We start from the raw sequence: 20,165 nt of genomic DNA, 5'->3' as shown, positions 1-20,165 counted from the left end.
TAGCAGCATTGGTAGGATGTTATCATGGAGACAGCTAAGCTATTAGATATCTATGTGGTTTTGAGAGGACTCTTGAGAAATAACTTTTAAAATATTCCAAATATCTAAAATGTCACCCCATCATTCACTATTTGTCTATTGCTCTGAGATACCATACATTTGACAATTGGGACTAGCCCTCTCCCCTACTGATGATATCAGTAAATGAATAAAAATCAGTGCAAGTAGTAGAATATCTACAGGCCCTTTCAGCCTTTGACCACTTTTGCTTTCCTTTTAAATTGCCTTTTCTAGTTTCTGAGCTCAGTAGGATGTGGCCAACCATTTCCCATTTCAGCAACACCCTTATTCCTTTGTACCAGAGTTTTAATCTGAAATCCTCCTTCTTTCTGGCTAATAAGCAGGTTACTCTGCATTTCTGTATCTTAGACAATAAGCTGGAGTATAAGAGAAGCAAGTTCATAACTGAGACGTCAAATCAGAAAAGTACTGCAAATCTGGATGTAGGAACAGATATAGGAAAAAAAACCTCTTTGAATGCATTTTTATCTCAAATTTGAATTTCTACCTATCTTAGATCCAATCCAAAATAAAAGAAAAGAGATGCATAAAAACACAAGTTGTAGCATTTTCTCTGTCTCTCAGGACCATGGGATGATATTCTTGGAATAAACCATTGTTCTTGTTCCTCCCAAATTCCCATCTTCAGTCCTGGTCTATGACAAGCTAGAAACAAGAGCTCCACTGCTTTGGAAAAAAGCATTAATTCTTTCTGCCTGGAGTCCTCAGGATTTCTCTTGGATCACTCCCCTTATCTGGATTCTCTCCAGGGGGATTTCCTCCATACATTTACTGTGTAAAATTAATGATAGGGGACCTTAACTTTTTCTTATAGTCAAAGACTTAGTAGTTACTATAGAATTACAAAGTCCTAGATAATTTTGGCCCTCTCTACCTCTTTTGCTTTATCTCTAACCATGATAAGCCACATTTGCCTTCTTTCCTTTCCTCAAAAATGTCCTTCCATCATGGTCGTTGTACTAGCTGTCCCTTTTTGCTTGGAATGCTCCATCTCCAGTTCTTCGCTTATCTATGTCCTTCGCATCATGTCAGATTCAAAGAGGCCTTCCCTGACCACCTTATTGAAAGTAGCATCCCCTCACCCAGAAGTTGCTTTCTATACCACTATATTGATTTATTTTCTTTAGGTCATTTATCAAAATTAGAGAAACATTGATTATATATATTTTTTAAAATCTCTGCCTACTAAATTATAAGCGTCATGAAAGCTGGACCCTCCTCTATCCTGTTTATGACAGCGTCTCTGGTACATGGTGCAGTGCCTAGCACACGGAAGTACTCAGCAAATATTTTTGAATAAATACATGAATAAGTGAATAAATATACATACACACACACACACACACACACACACACACATATTAGAATATAAAAAATTTAAAAATGCTTTTCTGGCAAAAGCTAGTAAAGCAAAGTATACTGATTAAAAATGGGCCTGGAGGGGCACCTGGGTGGCTCAGTGGGTTAAGCCTCTGCCTTCAGCTCAGTTCATGGTCTCAGGGTCCTGGGATCGAGCCCCACATCGGACTCTCTGCTCGGCAGGGAGCCTGCTTCCCCCTCTCTCTCTGTCTGCCTCTTTGCCTGCTTGTGATCTCTGTGAAATAAATAAATAAAATCTTTAAAAAATTTTAAAAAAAGGGCACCGAAGCAGGGCGACTGGAGTTGAATGCCAGTGTCTTTACAATTGTCTTACAGGTAAAATAGGATCAGAGAGATTTGTTGTGAGGATTAAATAACCTAAATAAATTAATATGTGTAAAATGCTTAGAAGAATGCCTGGCATTTAATAAATATTAGCCCTTACTATAGGCTTCTTCTTGATGTGTCAGTGTCTTGATATGATATAGTTTCTAAGCCCTCAGAACTAGCACAAAATTATATAAAATATTATTTTACTGGTTAATAGTTACAGCTATAGGAACTTAAACTGAACCTATCCTGAGTCTTTATTTTGGAATTCTGGTTTGAGGTTTCCTCTTTCTTTTATTAATGTCTTCCTGTGAGACACTGGACCCAGGACTACCTTTAATTATCTATAATTAATGCATTGGCTCTATCTTTTCTGAGTTGAAGCTATTTCTTTTTGCAGCTTTCTAATGCGTTATAGATTTTGCTTGAGGCTTAGCAAAATGGACATTTGTCACAGGACAAATCCAAGGAAGTCCACTGCCACAAAGAGAGGATTTTCAGGCTCTTCTTAGGTCCCAGTGATCATGATGCTGTCATCTAAATTAAATAGTACTCCCAGGAAACTCATGGCCATGGTCTCGATTTCCATCAACAGCTGGAAGGAGCAGGGTGGTCTACGATTCCTTGGAGCATTTTTTCATATTCCATACAGGGAGATGAAATCTTTTTTCTTGGCTCCTCTACTTAGGCATTTGCAAATGCCCACTTGTGAAGTATGTCCACTAACATTCTAGAAGTCTAAGAGACATTGTAGAATGTTAACCCAGAGATCAATGATGTACATATATCTGGATTTTAGCTAATTTTTTCTCAATTATAAAATAAAAGTCTTTGTACATATCAAATTTTTTTGGATTTATTTCTTTTCAGCATAACAGAATTCATTGTTCATGCACCACACCCAGCCCTCCATGCAATACGTGCCCTCCATAATATCCACCACCTGGCTCCACCAACCTCCCACGCCCTGCCCCTTCAAAACCCTCAGATTGTCTTTCAGAGTCCATAGTCTCTCATGGTTCATCTCCCCTTCCAATTTCCCTCAATTCCCTTCTCCTCTCCATCTCCCCATGTCCTCCATGTTATTTGTTATGCTCCACAAATAAGTGAAACCATATGATAATTGACTCTGTCTGCTTGACTTATTTCACTCAGCATAATCTCTTCCAGTCCTGTCCATGTTGCTACAAAAGTTGGGTATTCATTCTTTCTGATGGAGGCATAATACTCCATCGTGTATATGGACCACATCTTCTTTATCCATTCGTCTGTTGAAGGGCATTTTGGTTCTTTCCACAGTTTGGTGACTGTGATCATTGCTGCTATAAACATTGGGGTACAGATGGCCCTTGTTTTCACTATATCTGTATCTTTGGGGTAAATACCCAGTAGTGCAATTGCAGGGTCATAGGGAAACTCTATTTTTAATTTCTTGAGGAATCTCCACACTGTTCTCCAAAGTGGCTGCACCAATTTGCACTCCCACCAACAGTGTAAGAGGGTTCCCCTTTCTCCACATCCTCTCCAACACTGTTTCCTGTCTTGCTAATTTTGGCCATTCTAACTGGTGTAAGGTGGTATCTCAATGTGGTTTTAATTTGAATCTCCCTGATGGCTAGTGCTGATGAACATTTGACACATGAAAAAATGTACATATCAATTTTTAAAAGAACCAATAGATTCTGAAATGTGTCTACACTGTATATATATATATACAGTATAAGTCTACACTGTAGCAGCTAGCTAAAAATGCCTTTGTTTCTTAACATCTCATTGAAAGAATATAAAGATTAAGATCCAACAATAGATGGTAGATTGATAGCAATTGTATCAATTGCCAATTTGTGTAAAGGATCTGTTTTGCCTTTTTAGTCATTATAAATATTTATAGGACTTTGTTGAATTCACTTACCTCAGTCTTTTGAACTCTAATTAAACTCCTTTTTCTTCTAATTTAGAAGTTTTTAGGAAGTTCTTCAGGGACTAGGATCATATTTCTCCTGGACAAACACAGGACACCACCATGAGGATAATGACCACAAAAACCAAGAATTATGTGTGCTCATCAAGATGTGGGGCCACATGAGGTAAGAGTGGGAAGTAGGGTGGGGGAAGGAGGATTAAACAAGTCAGAGAATGAATAGAGAAACAAAGATAATTAAGGATCTACAAGTGGAATTAGTTATCAATATTTAAAACCTCTTGAATTTCAAAAAGTAGGATCAAATGTTGCTCTAGTCAAGGTGTTAAACATATTATAATTAGACTGGGAAATTTTAGGAAACCAAATATGTGAATTACAAGTGAAACTTTGGCATAAATGTGCACAGAATTTATTATATCTACAGAACTGACAACATGCATGGTATTGTTTTTTAGCGACACACAAATATATTTCCTGCCCTGAATACAAAAGACTATAGCTCAATAAATACAAAAGTATGTGTTACTCTACTTGCAATTTGTATATACTACATATTTTAAAATGTCAGCCTACAATTTGACTCAATTTTCTTTCTAAAATTCACAATTATGCAAACAGTAAGTACATTTAATTCTATATAATTATAGCACAAAAAATACTTCCAGAAAAATATAAAATTTATTTTTATTATATAGGACACATTTATTACTTTGGATTTAAAATATAAGATCACAATTCCTTAATAAAAATATCAGGTTCCAATTTTAAAAGTTATTCTGTGGTATGGAAGTAAAAGTTCACCATTTAATGAGCTGTATGACATCCAAGTTTTAATATCCTTCTTAAAACTTCAAGAAACTACTCTTCTATAATATAAAACAAAGTATTATTTTGATATATTCTGAACAAAAGAGAGGATAGAGATTAAAAGCTGAATGTTACATTGTTTTCTCTATTCTTAGGTTTTACTGTTTGCCAGGCAGCTGGTATTGACAGCAATTTTGAGAAAACTGCAGTTTCTTTGTATCTTTTTTCATCATAAGGCTCTTATATGCTTTTCTGAGTTGTTAACATTTCCTTTTTTGATCAAGGATTTATTTTCTGTTAGGTATTTAGCCCATATACACACATCCACCCTTTCCTCTAGAATAATTAGAATCATTTGCTAGCTGATAGATTTAGCTGGGGTTTGGACTGGTGACTTAGGATCCATTTTATTGTTTTCTAATTAATCAACTGCAAATTAAACTGTGGATTTGGGTAGTCTTGCTTGGACTTCCTATACTTGGCCTATAAAGAGAGAATTCATTAATTTTCTTCTTTAAACATAGGGTTTGTTTTTTTTTCCTCTGAGGGACAATTCTTTATATGTGTGCAGCTGGCTAGAAAAAAGTTAAATGTGGGCCCATTTTATGTAGTTTTTATTCTAGTTGTTAAACTGGGTGCATCCAAAGTGGTGAGCCCCTGTAAAACAATCAGAAATAGTCTAAACCTATAACCTATAAACCTAGAATGTCTTATTGGAGAAGTGGAAATTCATGTTGAATTCACCTTTTGAGGATTTGGGAATGTAAGAATTGAGTTGGTAGTTAATGCCTTCTTGTATTATGACCTCAGTGCTTTCTCAGTTCTAGCTCCCTTTGCCCCCCTACACCCCCAGCCCTGCAAAAAAAAAAAAAAAAAAAAAAAAAAAATTAACACTGCCTCGTATTTGGAGTGGGGAGTCAGTACAGAGAAGTCGAAATGACTGGGTTTGGGAGTAGAAAACCAATCCGCTCTGGGCAACATTTCTCAAGTTAATTGATGTTCAGAGGAAAAACATGATTTTACATCTATTCAATAACCTTAAGACCTGGGCGATTTGCTTGACATCTCTAAGCCTCAATTTCCTGATCTGTAAAATAGAGATAATCATGTCATCTGTGGCACTGGATTGTTCTTAAGGGTCAGGTAAGATCATTTAAGGAGCTTAGCATGGGCTTCACAGAATGTAAGTTCGATAAAAGGTAGATTTTTCAGGACACTTTGTATTCCAATATGTACTGTGAACTTTAAGTAGAGTGATATATAATTTTTGATAGGTCTTGACTGCTGTTAACAACAGCATATCTTATTTTTCATTATGCATCTGGGATTATCATTTGGTGGAAATGTCTTTAGAAGGTATTTCTCAAGGGATAGTGTTTTATATACCCATTATAAATATGTATTATAATAAAAAGTAATTCCACAAATAAAATAAAAACTAATTTATAAAAAGTAATAAAATTTTTGATAATAATGTCAACTTTACCTTTAAAGTCAATTCCCAATTATTTTAAATTTAAATACAACCACTTAAATATATTACTACTGCTTTCCCAACTCCTCAGACAACACTCTTTCTTGCTTCTTATAGCCACAGTATCTATCACATGCAGGCTTTCATTCTTGGCCATTTCTAGAATTGACTAAAGGCTTCCTCTTCCACTGCAAAATTAGGCATTGTGATATTATCTCCAAGATCATACAGACAGTCATTGCAATTTTATGGTGTGTACTGAAGGCATTAATTGCTCATAGAAAATTTTTTTTACATATACTCTATTTTGGTATTTTTCCCATTGGGTAATATACTAGAAGGAAGGGAAGTGGGAATGGAAGTGCTCAGATCTCCCTACCTCTGAGCATCTCTGTCTATGCTTTCCACTGTGTATGTACCTCAAGTATACTACCCCTCAACCTGACCTCATCATGTTTCTTTAAACATAACCATTCTCCTAGGGCCAGTAGGGACTCCATTATCCTATTGAGCACTGGGGGCTCAAACAGTGGTTATTTTTCTCCCCTCCCCCACTTTTTATTCACTTTGCCATAGGGAACAAATCAGTTGCTGTTGAACACCATAGAATCTATCCCATATCTGCTGACTCATTCCCATTGCTACAGTCATCAGGCTAAGTTAAGATCTTTTTTATTCCTCACCTGGAAATAACTTCCTACCTGCTTTCCTTGTCTCTAATCTCTTCCTATTCTTACCCTTTGAAATGCTGCCAGATTATGGTCTGAAAACATATCCCTGACCTTATTCCTCACCATGCTTAAAAAGCATCTGTCACTCACCCACGGAATGGGAGAAGATATTTGCAAATGACAGTACAGACAAAAGGTTGATATCCAGGATCTATAAAGAACTTTTCAAACTCAACACACAAAAAACAGATAATCATATCAAAAAAGGGGCAGAAGATATGAACAGACACTTCTCCAACGAAGACATACAAATGGCTATCAGACACATGAAAAAATGTTCTTCATCACTAGCCATCAGGGAGATTCAAATTAAAACAACATTGAGATACCACCTTACACCAGTTAGAATGGCCAAAATTAGCAAGACAGGAAACAACGTGTGTTGGAGAGGATGTGGAGAAAGGGGAACCCTCTTACACTGTTGGTGGGAGTGCATATTGGTGCAGCCACTTTGGAGAACAGTGTGGATATTCCTCAAGAAATTAAAAATAGAGATTCCCTATGACCCTGCAATTGCACTACTGGGTATTTACCCCAAAGATACAGATGGAGTGAAAAGAAGAGCCATCTGGACCCCAATGTTTATAACAGCAATGGCCACGGTCGCCAAACTGTGGAAAGAACCAAGATGCCCTCCAACGGACGAACGGATAAGGAAGATGTGGTCCATATACACGATGGAGTATTATGCCTCCATCAGAAAGGATGAATACCCAACTTTTGTAGCAACATGGACAGGACTGGAAGAAATTATGCTGAGCGAAATAAGTCAAGCAGAGAGAGTCAAGTATCATATGGTCTCACTTATTTGTGGAGCATAACAAATAACATGGAGGACATGGGGAGATGGAGAGGAGAGGGAGTTGAGGGAAACTGGAAGGGGAGATGAACCATGAGAGACTATGGACTCTGAAAAACAACCAGAGGGTTTTGAAGGGGCGGGGGGGGTGGGAGGTTGAGGAACCAGGTGGTGGGTAATAGGGAGGGCACGTACTGCATGGAGCACTGGGTGTGATGCCAAAACAATGAACACTGTTATGTTGTAAATAAACAAATTAAAAAAAATTAAATTAAAAAAAAAGTATCTGTCACTCTATACCCACTAAAAAATAAAACCCTTTTAAAGTCAATATGAGTTCAAATTAATTCATCATAAATATTATTTCTCCTATATCTCCACAGATTGAATTCGACCCTCATTATCCTACTAAATGCCATTTCCTTCATAAAAACTACTCAAATTCTCTTGTCTTTCTCCCTCACTTATCCAGCTATAAAGAATACTTTTCTTCTGCCACAGCACTGTATCTTTGCCCAGCAATTATATCTATCTCTGTACATACATACATATATACACACAGATACACACATACATAAAATATTCAATAAGCATAAAAAATATATAATGTATTTACCAAGTAAAAGATATATTTACATATAAAAATGGATAATATGTATGTATATGCATGGATATATACGAATCTTCTCAGCTACAAATATTTTAAAGGTGAGCCTTTGTCTAAATCATTTTTGGCCTCTTCCACAGTACATATTAGAGAATCTAGTCACATAATTACATGAGGAAGGAAGGGAAAATGGACAGGTAAGGGAGAAAGCAAATTAGAATGCAATTAGAATGCTATATGACTTAACATATGTTACATGTTAGCATTATGTTAACAGCAAAAAAAATTAACATGACTTTTCCAATGCTGTAAGTTTGAGCACTCACAATGCAGAGAGAAAATGCGTATGTTCTGCCTCTTCCATTGTATAATTTTCCACAAATCTCTCTTTCATGACACCGTGGAGGCTACAAATGTTTGTGGGAATCTTGAGCAAGCAAATAAAATGCTTCATATGTCAGTGGTTGGAGCAGTATTTTTGTTTTAGGAAAAAGTTCTCAAAGTCCAAGTTGGGTCGAGTCAACACTCTTCACTAGAAGGCCCTTTAACCCTAGCAAAACTCCTCATTTTACAAATGAGGAATTGAGGTGCAGAGAGCTAACTAACCCAGGGTCACACCATTATTCAGTTATTATTAATTTAGCAGTAGTATCACAGTGGTTCATATTTCACTATTCATATTTCAGGGGTCGTTTTGATGGGTGTAGAATGCAACAGCAGTCTGCCTTGGTTTTGCCTAGACCTGCCATTGGTCTGCAATACTAATGTGGGTACTATTGCATCTGCTGTGGAATAATATTGAACATGTACTAGAATATTATGCTATTTCTTTGATAGTCAGTCTCCTCTGCCTCTTGACTAAGCAAAGCTGTATTCCTTCTTTACTCTTTCAGATTGAAATCGGTTTATATTCCAAGGGGTTGAGGCCAGGTAAGAACCTGTAACAAGGCAGAAGAATAGAAGAAATAATAATAGATTTCAGTCAAAGCACCAAAGACAAATTAGAGAAACTAGACCAAAAGGATTTTATTTTAGCTACATGAGGAAAGGAAGATTATTCAGTCTACAGGGTAACAGGCCAGATCTGCTTTAATTATGAATTTTGAATCACCTCTATGCCAGTCCAACCTCTGATTGATGAACTAAATGGTGCTAAAATAAATTTGCCCATATTGAACATGGCCTAATGAGATTTCTTTATATAAAAAGATATCATTGACATCACTCTTTCAAGATTTTAAAGAATGTCTTGTAGTCATATGAGCAGTAGCCATCTTCCATTTTTTATTTAAAAAATTGCCTGTTTTTTTTTTTGAGAGTCTCTCATTTGTAATTTATTGAGCACCTATGGTGTATCAGCTACTCTTTACGAAAGTACACATCACCTTTCTCCTCAAAACTGTTACTGAAAAACTGCATTCAACCTGATATTTGTGATGCACGTAAGTCTGTGTCTTTTTTTTTTTTTGTATCCCAACTCCTTTTCATGGTCCACTGTGTTTTCTCTATATCCCTTGCTTCTTTTTGTTCCAGACCCTTCTTTCTTACGGTAGACTTTCTGAATCACTCCTTATCAGCAGGCAGTCAGGCTGCATGCAGAATAGTCAGAAGCAGACTACTGGAAGCATGTGGCTTTTTAATTTAAAGGTTGACTGGGTTACCCTGTAGGAGAGAGGTGTGTTGTTTGTTTGTTTGTTTTGTGTTTTTCTTTTCATAAGTTCACAAAAAGGAGGTAGGCAAGATGGTTCCCAGAAAAAAAAGGACAAGGAAATTGCAGCAATCATAAGCCCTGGGCACAGACAATAACAAAACCTTGTCTTAAGAAGCAGACCTGACCTGAGCTACAGGAGTTAGGTTTTTCCTTGCTTGGATGATTTGGCAGACCTCCCCCTACAGCATTTGTACTGCAATCTCAAATGTGTGCAGATTGGCCTCCAGCCCTCAGTGAGCATATGGGAACCTGGGTCACCACCCTTCCCATTTCTGCTCTACTTTCTGTTCTCAGGAGCTCAAGCTAGGCTTAAATTCTCCTTTGGCAAGGACTGGATCCTATTCTAATGGTGCCTCATGTACAGTGTTGCAAAAGGAGAGCTCTGTGTAGGGACTGAAAGGGTATTGTCCTCAAGCCAGTTGTAGGCCTAGGAGCTGGAGACTGTTGTGAAATGTATGTGAGAATAAAAGGAAGAAAGAGGGAACTGAGGAGGGAAAACCATGAAAAGAGTGGTAAATGGATGGGAAATGGGACTTCAGGAGACAGGTGTGGAAGATAAACCCTACTGCATTTGTTAGTATAGCACTAGCTGCTGTAATAGATAAACCTACAAATTTCAGTTGTTTAGTCCAAGAAAAATGTATTTCTTGCTCACAGGAAGTCCAAAACAAGTGTTTTTGATTGTCAAGTAACTGTTTTCCCAAGCTATGATTCAGGGATCCAGATTCCTTCCATTTTATGGCCCTGCCATCTTTAATGTGTGGCTTCTAAGCTACTTTAAATCAAACTAGAGAGCGGACAAGAACCTAGGAGATTAAGTGTGAAGTGGTCCAGGCCTGGAAGTCAATCAGCTCTTTATTCACAGTACATTGGCTGGAACTCGGTGTGTGGCATGGATGAAGGCAAGGAAGTCTGGAAAATGTAGTCTAGCTGACTGCCCCGGAAGATAAATGCATTGGGTAAACAACTAGCCAATTTAGCAACACCCATTTAGTTTTGCATAAGGAAAACCCTGACTATAACTCAGAAGTAAAGGTCTATAGGTTGGAGTTGTCATATTTCTGCAATTAGAGCACTTAAAGTTTGAATAAAATTTGGAGAATATTTAAGTTGTATTGATTGCAATCTCTGTCTTTTGATCATCTTAATGGCTTCTTCTGATATTTTGGTTCCAACTTCTGGTCATTAAAATGTTGCAGAATCAAAGGCCTACACCTGTTATATTAATGGAAACTTGACTGTATTCTTTGCTAAGAAGGTCAAGCATTCTATCTAATTATGAACAACAGTGCTCTCCAAATATTTCCCCTCTATAACAAACCACCACCATGTATCTCTATAAGATTTCAACCTATACAATGTCATTCTACCTCTATCAAGAGTATGTGTGTGTACACACACACACACAACATATAAATGAAAGTGTATACATATAAATAAAAGTATATATACATATATAAATACATACATATTTATATATGAAAGTATATACATATATGTAAACATTTATATATATATAAATGAAAGTATACCCTAGTGAAATAATTTTAAAGATAAAATTATAAAAAGTTTATATGATAATTGTCTTTCTCTGATTGACTTATTTCGCTTAGCATAATATCCTCTAGTTCCATTCACATTGTTGCAAATGGCAAGATTTGGGGAATTTGAAGGGCAGGGTGGGGGTTCGTGGAGGAAAGGGAGTAAAAAATGAAAGAAGATAGGACTGGGAGGGAGACAAACCATAAGAGACTCAATCTCAGGAAACAAACTGAGGGCTGTTGGGCAGGGGGATGGATAGGGTGGCTGGGTAATGGACATTGGGGAAGATATGTGCTATGGTGAGTGCTATGAATAGTATACAATTGTTGATTCACAGACTGTACCCCTGAAACAAATAATACAGTATATGTTAATAAAAAGATCTATCTATCTATCCCTCTATCTATATATTTAAAAGGAATGAAAAAAAAAGAAAACATTTATAAAAAGTTATAATGACCTAAGAAAGCTAATTCAGCATCAGATTTACAGATATGCCCTGTTATATGTCAAGGACTGTGTTAACAGAGATATATTTCTCTATCATTTAGTAAGTTTGTTCATGCCAGGTCAGAACTTAAGAGTCGATTTTTAACTAGTAACATTTCACTGATAGAGAATTCTGAGTCGAAACTTCTTTTTTTTTTTTTTTCCAGCACTTGAAATATAGTGTCTTGTTGGTCTTCATTGTTCATAGTGAGAAATCCTCTGCCATTTATTTGAATTATTTCCCCTGTATGTAAAGTATTGTTTTTCTGTTTTTAAGATTTTTTTTTCTTTGTCTTTATGTTCAGAAGTTTAGTTTTGATGTCTTGGTAAGGATTTCTTTGGATTTATCCTATTTATGATTTGATCACAGCTTCTTGAATCTGCAGGTTTATGTCTTTTCCAGCTTTAAAAAGATTTTCAGTCATTATTTCTTTGAGTATGTTTCAGCTCCACCTTGTTTCTCTACTGTTTCCAGAAATCTGATGACATGAATGTTAGATGTTTCATTATAGTCCCACAGTCCCCTGAGGGTCTTTTTTCTTTTTTTCCCCCCAATCTTTCTTCTCTCTGTTGTTTAGATTGTGTAATTTCTGTTGCTCTACCTTCCAATTCACTGATTCTTCCATTATCTTTGTTTTTAAAATATTTCATTTATTTATTTATTTGTCAGAGAGAGAGAGAGAGAGAGAGAACAAGCAAAAGCAGGGGGATTGGCAGAGGCAGAGGGAGAAGCAGGCTTCTGCTGAGCAAGGAGCCAACATGGTACTCGATCCCAGGACCCTGGGGTCATGACCAAAGGCAGATGCCTAACCAACTGAGCCACCTAGACATCTCCCATTATCTTTTTCTTTCTGTTGTTGAGCTCAGGCTCTGAATTTTAATTTTAGTCCTGCATTTTTCAGTTCTAAAATGTCCATTTCCCATATGTCTTCTATTTCTTTGTTAATTTTTTTTTCATTCATTTCAAGTGTGTTTGTAATTGTTTGCTTGGGTATTTTTATCATAGCTGTTTAAAACTTTTATCAGACAATTCTATCATCTCAGTCATCTTGGTATTGGCATCTATTATCTTTTCTTCATTCAATTTGAGATCTCCCTGGTTTTCTTTCTTTTTATTAATTGAAAACTGGACATTTTCATATAAAGTTATAAATCAACTTCATTTTAGCTGACTTTCTCTAAAACTGGTCTGGCAGGGGAAGTGGTACAGGAGGTGGTCACCAAATGGAATTATAAGTCCAGGTATCTCACTCAGACTCTGTTGATACGTCATTACTGTTGGACAAGAGTAAGGGTGTCTACTTCCCACATGGTTCCCACTGACACCATGTTTAGGATGGCTGTGTTATACTGAGCAACATTGAAAGTCCTGACTCTTTACTATGCCTCCTCTGACAATAATCCAGGAGGGAGGGAGAGGGGCACCTCATTTCTGTTCGGAGGGAGTAAAACTCCAGGCTGCTGTGTAATCTCCACTGACAATGTAAGTGGTGGGCGTTACCAGATGGTGGGTATGAGTATCTTGGCTCCCTACTTGACTTTTGTGACAAAACACCAGTGGGAGTGTTGGGATGCCTTGTTACTACCTTCAAGGGTAGAAATCTAGGCTTCCACTTCATTATTTTGGGGTATATGGAGATGGGATAATATCTGTGGTGTTTGTCTGGAATAGGGCAGTTATTGTCTAAAAGTTTTCTACCTTCCTGCATTCTACCTTTCCTTGTCCTTTGACCAGAGAGAGCAGACTTTTGTTAGAGGTTTTTGGTTTTAGTTTTAGTTTTTTGTTTTTTGTTTTGTTTTGTTTTCTGTTGGCATTTCTTTGTTACTGGCTTCTTCAGGACCTGGTCTGGCATATATTTGGTAAAAGAAAATCGAAGGCACTTACCACTGTCATTTCTCAAGCCAAATTTCCTAATCAGACTGCTTTCTTCCCTCTACATTTCACAGTTTTTTTCATGTTTGCTTTATATATAACATACAGGGGGTTTATTTGTACTTAGAGGGGCAACAGGGAAAAGCTTGTTTACTCCATCTTCCCAGAAGTAGAAGTCCAGTGTTCATGAAATTTTTTAACATGGTTAGATTTGTGTTAGGGAGTGAACTTGTTGTAATAGGCACTGGGTGTTGTATGGAAGTGCTGAATTGTTAAGCTGCACACCCAATACTAGTATTACACTGTATGTCAACTAACTGGAATTTAAATAAAAATTAAATAAAAAAGAAGGACCAGTCTAAGTTTGGAACATAGTGAAGACCTGGTACAGATCTAACAAGACTGAGACTTAGGTTATGAGAATAAGGAAGATAACACAGGGACAGAAAAGATGGGAATAAGAAAAGGTGAGGGAAAGGCCAATGATACATACCCACTAAGGTATGCTCTGGGTAAGTGCTTGAACTTGAGCATCCCCTCTGACCCTCAAACCTGCTATAACAGTATGAAGCTAAGGTGGATATATATTCTTCATTATTCTTCATAATGATGTTATAAAAACAAAACAGACATTAGTCAGTGGAAACTAAGAGGTTTTCATTGTTGTTTTTTTAAAAAGCAAACTTGCATATTGGACATTCACTGAATTGACTTTCAGTAAATTGATTTACAACTGTTTCATGTAAGCCAGACAATGAGGTGTAATAGGTACAGTTTTTAGGAAAATTCAGTAACTGATTTCATGAAACTCTATGTCAATTATCAGTAAAAACTGATAATTTAAAATCTAACTCAGTGAAAGCAATTTTTAAAAATTATGCTAATAACCATACACTAACATTCATCAATCATCTAATTACTGATGTGTATTGCTTTCTATCATCTGATACAATTTGTTGATAGCTGTAGTTTAGGACAGTTTTTGAATCACTAACACCTTTGAAAGCCTGATGAAAGTTTTCAAAATTGTAGACAAACATGTAAATAGTGTTGATACTCACCTGGAACACAGCACGGTTAATACTGGCTGGCAGTTCTTTGGACTGGTCAAACCTACATTCTTACTGGATGGTGCTTAAGATATACTGGTGGTTAAAAATCTTAAATATCAGCCCTGCATTATTTGTTTTTCTTATGTTATGTTAGTCACCATATAGCACTTCATTAGTTTTTGATATAGTGTTCCATGATTCATTGTTTGCATATAACACCCAGTGCTCCATGCAATATGTGCCCTCATTAATACCCATCACCAGGCTCACCCATCCCCCCACCATCCTCCCTTCTAAAACTCTCCATCTGTTTTTCAGATTAACACCCAACTTTGTGTAAAATGTCAGGAAGTTCCTAAGCTTCTCTGAAATATGTTTCTGTACCATTTAGATCCTATGTATCTCAAAGTAAGTGTTCCCGATCTAGATGTGTATGGACTACTTACCTTTCAAAACATTTTCCATAAATATCAGTTTTCTGATCCAGGTTTCTATTACTTATTTCTGTTACTTTATCTTAGGCAAGGGTTATATACAATGAGAGATGTCTTCAGCACATTCTCAGTCATTATTTAATCAAATTTTGGCTATACTCCCAACTTTAAGCGTAATTCACTTACCTTGATTCTCAAGGCCTTCCTGAGACTTGGGTCCTTGACATTTCGCAGCTTCTCTTGGTCTCAAAATTTCCACAGCCTCTCTTATACAGATTGCTTTACTCAAGTCCCTCGTTTCTCAAATTATGATATATGGATAAGCAGCATTGAGATCTTGTTAGAGAGGCAGGATTCATTCCTGTTGAACTAGAATGAAGATTTTAACAATGTCCCCAAGTGGTTTGCATACTCTTCAAGTTTGAGAAGCAATTCCCTAGTAAAGTATTGATTTCTTCAGCAAGATGGTGTTTCCCCCCAAGTTACAGAAAAAAAGTTAGAATATACTTTGCTTTGAATGCCAGGTTACCCAAGAGTGAATTTTAACTCTTTTTCCAAGTGAATCTACCTTTGGAACTTACTAACCTACTCTAATGATTTTGTTTCTCAGGTGAAAATTTGCTCTTGAGATGGAGTTTGAAAGAGTATGTGCAGTTGGCTGTCCCTCAACAATGATCCCTTAAGACATCACATCAGAGGATTGCAGTTTCCCATTCAATCAGAATAGAACAATCTGAAATGATGTAAAAAGGCTCATCTCCTTTATAAATTTCAGAAGCTAGTCTCTAATGATGGGGAGGGAGAGGGTTGCCAGATAAAACAGAACACAAAGATAAATTTGAATATCAGATGAACAAGAAATGCTTTTCAGTATAAGCGTATCCCAAATATTGTATGAAACATCCTTAAATCGTAAATATTCATGGAACATAATTATACTAAAACATTCATTGTTGATCTGAAGTTCAAACTTAACTGAGTGTCCTATATATTTTTTAAAGATTTTATTTATTTATTTGACACAGAGAGAGCACAAGTAGGGGGAGTGGCAGGGAGAGGGAGAAGCAGGCTTCCTGGCCGAGAGCCAGACATGGGGCTCAAACCCAGGACCCTGGGATCATGTCCTGAGCTGAAGACAGACAGTTAGCCGCCTAACCAACTGAGCCACGCAGGCCCCCCCACCTTATACTTTTATTTGTTGTATGGCAGCCATGAGAGGGCAAAACTTAAATGAGGCAAATTAATGGGAATTCAGAAGATAATATTTGAATATCAGGGTTTATATTTTGACATAAAACTTAAAGGCACCCTGTGAACCTCCTGAGATCACTTTCTTAGTGTTAGGACAACCAAATTTATTCCTACTAAATTGGCAGGGAAAGAAAATGGAAGGGACTTTGATTTTTTTTTTTTTTTTAAATACAGGTCTTGCTTTTAGGAATGCATATAATTTTGATGTAACACATCATGTCTCAGTCCAAATCTCAAATCAGTCGCCATGATATGAGAAAACCGGTATGCTTCCAGGCAATTAGTTGTTGACAGCTTCTAAATTCAGTGGAGATTTCTGCAGTTATGTCCCTTGAGATATTAAACTCTAGTAGCCTTGATGGCACAGCTATAGAGAGTGGGATTACTCTAACTAATTACCATTAACTGTCCTTGTAGAAGACACACCTATGGCTCTTTAGGCACAAGAAACAGGAAAATGCTTGTTAATTCTGCCTAACTCAACCTAAATTAAATTTGACAGGCATTCTAAAAATACCTAATTTTCCAGGTAACCAGTTTCTTCAGGAGCTTAGATGATATGAAGAAGTAATAAATTGGATGGTAATTAATTCCTTCGGTATCTTATTCCTATGAATTTAGACTAGGTTGGACTATGAATTGCTTCTGGGTAATTATAAAGTGAATTATGCCAGAGCAGTGTTTCCCATCAGCGGTTTAAATGCTGCAAGCAAATTGTTAAAGAGACTAGTTCATTTCAGCGTACCATCATCTAAAGATGGGAAGATTTTTTCTGTAGTCAATGGCAGAGTTGAAAAATCAATTGAGAATCCACACTTCAGGATGGATTTCCCCTTAGGAATTCTTTTCCCTTGGTTATTTCACCATCGCAATGATGGTGAAAAATTTACTCTGTTTTTAAAAGCTCTTTAGTATAGAAAATATCAAACAACCACAAAAATAGAGAATATTATAATAAATTTCCAGGGATCCACAGCTCATCATCACAATGTTTGCTCTATTTCCTCTCTCCCTGTGGAATTATTTAAAAATAAACCTCAGACATCATCTTTCACCTGTATATAATATCAGACTGTATTTGAAAGGCTAGGACTTACTTTCCTTTAGCCACTATGTTATCATCACACTTTTCCCCAAGTAAATAATAATTTTTAACCTCAAATATCTAGTGTTCCTATTTCCCTATCATTATGTAAATATTAATTTTGTTTTTGTAGTTTGTTTGAATTGGCATCAAAACAAGGTGTTATTTTATCTGGAGATGTTTCATCCTTTTTTTTTTTTTTCCTTGTTGCTGTTAATAAACTGAATATTTAACCTTTAAAATTTGTGAATCGCATTCCTGTATTATCATTTACATCTTTTCCTGCCCTTATTTCCTATAAATTGATAGATAGAGCTAGAGGCTTCATCATAGTTAGGTCTAATTACTTTGGCAAAATTACTTCATAAGTGGTCCTGAGGACTTCCATCAGGAGGTATATAGAGTTTAGTTATTTATTTTTTATATCATGATCACTGTAAAATGGTAATATGAAAATCCATGTAATAGTTGGATTACTTATATAAAGAGAAACTTCCCCTCATTAATTGTTTGCTAATGCTGTGGTATAGTGCATGTAGGGGGAGCAGAAATATGCTGGATTATTTCACTTTATTTACCAGTTTTCAAAATTTGGTTTGTTTTGGTTTCTGAGAATACTTCAAAGGTGATCAATGAAATTTTCCAAAAAATGTATTAGTATGTACCCATGGACTTAAACATATTTTGTTTGTTGTCATGTATTGTAAGTTCTATCCTTTCTGATGCTCCAAGTGTTTGAGTGGGAACTTATTCATGTTGATTCCTGAGTTCTTTTGACATGATCCTAATGATATTCGTTAGGTTTATTGGGTTTTCCTTTCAGGGATACTAAGATTTTCCAGGATCATTCTAATACATTTTTTGCCCCAGAGCTGGAATAAGTCATTTCTCTAAGGAACCCTGGTTTATTACAGTGGGAAAAGGTATTTAGAGAAAATCAGGGTAACAGACAGAATTAGTTATTCTAGTCCTTCCAGGCAGGATCCAGTTTCTAGGCATTTTTAAAAGATTGCTTGATTGATTTTTATTTTTAAAAAATTTTTAAAGATTTTTATTTACTTATTTGACAGAGAGAGGGAACATAAGCTGGGGAAGTAGGAGAGGGAGAAGCAGGCTTCCCGCTGAGCAGGGAGCCTGATGTGAGGCTCAATCCCAGGACCCAGGGATCATGACCTGAGCTGAGGACAAATGCTTAAGGTCTGAGCTTAAGGACTGAGCCACCCAGGTGCCCCGATTTATTTATTTATTTTGAGAAATGGAGAGAGAGAGAGAGAGCGCATGGGAGCACTAGCAGGGGAGGGGCAGAGGGAAAGATTCCCAAGCAGACTCCCTGCTGAGGCGCAGAGCCCAGTGCAAGGCTGGATCCCAGGACACTGAGATCATGACCTGAGCCAAAATCAAGGGTCGGATGTGTAACTGATTGAGCCAGTTTTAACTGACTAACCAGGTGCCCCTCTAGGTACTTTTCAGAACTATGAAGGGTTTGAGATTTTACCCAGTGAGCTAATAAATTCCCCTAACATAGTTTCATTGATATTGGAAGAAGACCAGAGACTCCTAGGACAAAGATTAAAAAGTTTATTATTTAACTCAGTGAAAGTAGCCAGAGTATAAGCATTTTTGCATCAATATTTCAAACCCCATTTCCCACAAGGAGGGCCAGATGATACTTGCACATGAGGTGGGAATACTATAGGAGAACACTGAGCTTAGAGAACTTGGATATTGTCTAATAGACTATAAGCATGTCTGCCCTTTGCTATGGGGGAAGATACTGATCTTCCAAGGTTGCTCTCCATACAGATATACTTAAGATTATAGTTGGGAGCAAAGTACAGTCAAAGCCTAGTCAAAGCCTCTGCTCGCAAGTTGTGCAACTGTGAGACACCCATAGACTATTGTATCCCAGCCAGTGTTTTCAGTGGACATTTAAAATCTAACAATAAATTGATTTAGACATTTCTAATTCAAATTCAGAGCAATAAGGTTTTTACTTTGTGGCTCTTACATTTTTTCCTTTATTCCACTGTGTCCCCCCATATCCCAGTTCATTGACACCAACATAATTGTCCATTTCTTTATCTAACACAAGAAAATAATACTCAGAATAAAAATAACAATATTACCACTGAAAACATCATTAATATGATTATTATAACAGTTAAACTTTTGTTTGCATTTTTTCTTAAGGGTACACATACAAGGATATAGAGTCATGTGACTATGCTTTAACGTCATCAGGATCAGTGCCACTTTGTATGATTATTACGTCAGCTGGATGGATACACAGTATATTTTTTAATGTTAATTTCAGATTTTAGGGATTGCTCTTTTAAAATTTAGTTTCAGGTGCCTGGATGGCTCTGTTGGTTAAGTGTCTGACTCTTGGTTTTGGCTCAGGTCATGATCTCAGGGTCGTGGAACTGAGCACTCTGTAGGGCTCCACACTTCGTAGGGAGTCATTTCCAGACTCTCTCTCTTTCTCTCTCTGCTTCTCCTCCCCCCACCCCTCCCATGCTCTCTCTCTGTCTCTCTAGAATAAATAATCTTGAAAAAGATAAAATTTAACTTTAAGCTTCAAATAAAATATACAAAACAAGGTAAAATTTTAAATATC

The sequence above is a fragment of the Meles meles genome, chromosome 5, assembly GCF_922984935.1.
Source record: "Meles meles chromosome 5, mMelMel3.1 paternal haplotype, whole genome shotgun sequence".
In the NCBI taxonomy this organism is placed as follows: Eukaryota; Metazoa; Chordata; class Mammalia; order Carnivora; family Mustelidae; genus Meles; species Meles meles.
The sequence above is the reverse complement of the archived record's forward strand: the minus strand, read 5'-3'. Positions refer to the sequence as shown.